This window comes from Trachypithecus francoisi, unplaced genomic scaffold (assembly GCF_009764315.1).
Source record: "Trachypithecus francoisi isolate TF-2019V2 unplaced genomic scaffold, Tfra_2.0 Lachesis_group2, whole genome shotgun sequence".
Taxonomy (NCBI): Eukaryota; Metazoa; Chordata; class Mammalia; order Primates; family Cercopithecidae; genus Trachypithecus; species Trachypithecus francoisi.
Window position 1 is genome coordinate 137,078,325 of NW_022681465.1, and position 2,110 is coordinate 137,080,434.

The following is a 2,110-nucleotide window of genomic DNA, read 5'->3' on the forward strand; positions in this document are numbered from 1 at the left end:
CAAATCCTTGTAGAATTATAAAATCTTAGCAAACTGAAAGGAATATTAAAGGTAACTAACTAACTCCCTCACTTTAAATAAGCAGGAAACTAAAACAGAAGGGGGCACCATCTTGTCCAGAGTCCTACAGCAAATAATGGTGGAGCCAGCCCAAGAAGAGACAGCAAAGCTCTTCACACCTCAGGCCAGAGTAATATCCACACAGATGAACTGAGATTTTGCTGCATAATAAATTTCAGGCTGTAGGTGACCAAGATAAAAGACAAAAATTTAAATTATAATGTCTTACAAAAATCATTGAGGAAGAATTGTAGTTGATTGTCCAATTATTAAGCTCACTTATTTGGGATACCCTTCATCCTAGTCTCCAAATTTTTCTGAAGATGCACCCCATTAGTAAACATTTGTTAACACACCCTTAGTATCTGTGTATGTATTATGCCCAGATTATACACATACCACTGTGATAATATACTATGTATATATTTAAACATACAAAAATAAATGTTTTACCAGAAGGAAGAAAAACAAAACAAATAGTTGTTTTATTATTTTTCCTTTATGTCAATAAGTTGTGTTTTCTGCTCCCTGAGGAGCCTGCAACACATTTTGGAAACTGCCGCTCAACATCATTCTTTTTCACACAAAGGGTCATGACTTATTAGTGAGCCGTGAAATCAGATCAGCAAGTTGTAGCCACCATATTTTAAATGAATTGTCATGCAACAGATAAAAAATAATAAGTGGATTACAGGTGATAAGAATGGCTGTTGTTTATGGCACATTTTTTCAATTACAATCATGTGTCACTGAATGACAGGGATATATTGTACAAACATCGTATTGAATATTTACACCCACCTAGATGGCATAGCCTGCTACACACCTAGACTACGTGGGATAGCCTATTGCTCCCAGGCTACAAACCTGTACAGCATGGTACTGTCCTGAACACTGTAGACAATTGTAACACAATGGTAAGTACTTGTGTAGCTAAACATATGTAGACACAGAAAAGGCACAGCAGAAATATAGAATAAAAGATTAAATATGGTACATTTTTACAGGGCACTTACCATCAAGAGAGCTTGCTAATCTGTAAGTTGCTCTGGGTGAGTCACTGAGTGAGTGTGAAGGCCTAGGGCATTACTGTACGCTGCTGAAAGCTTTATAAACACTGTACTAAATTTATACACTAAATTTGTACACTAAACTTATAAAGAAATATTTTCCTTCAATAACAAATGAAGCTTAGTTTATTGTAACATTTTTACTTTATAAACTTTTTAACTTTTTAAAAATTTTTGACTCTTGTAGTAACACTTAGTTTAAAACACAAATTGTTTTGTGTTGTACAAAAACACATTGTGCAGCTGTACAAAAGTATGTTATTTCCTTATATCCTTATTCTATAAACTTTTTTCTCTTTTCTATTTTATTTTTTTACTTTTAAAATTTTGGGTTAAAAACTAAGACACAACCACACACATTAGTCTAGACCTACACAGGGTCATGATCATCAAGATATCAAGAGGCAATAGGCATTTTTCAACTCCATCATAATCTTATGGAGCCACCATAGTATATGTGGCCCATTGTTGACTGAAACATCATTATGCCATGCATGATTGTACCTGTGGGAATGAGTGTATGTGTGGTTTGCATGGGGGGAGGTGGCATACTGGGTGACTCTGTAAAGTGCAAATCCACCCAAATCAGCAATTTGATATTCGTGTATTACTTCCATAATCTCTAACCTCACCACCCATCTTCAAATTTAATCCACAAGACATCCCTATGATAAAGATATTCCTACACACATCATGTAAGTGATCAAACTGTGGCATAGGTTAAATAACTTGCCCAAGTTTATATGGCCTGGTACAGGCAGAATTTAGGCAGCTGAATCCACAGGTGCTGCTGAACGACCAGGAGACCTGCTGCCCAAGTAACTGCAAAGTGGGCACCGAGGACTATCGAGGACCACAGGTTGAGTCCCACCTCTGCCAACCTAGTTTGTTAGCCCTTCCATCCTTCCTTCCTTCCTTCCTTCCTTCCCTTTCCTTCTTTCCTCCTTCCTTTTCTATTCTTGCCTGCCAGCTTTCTTCTT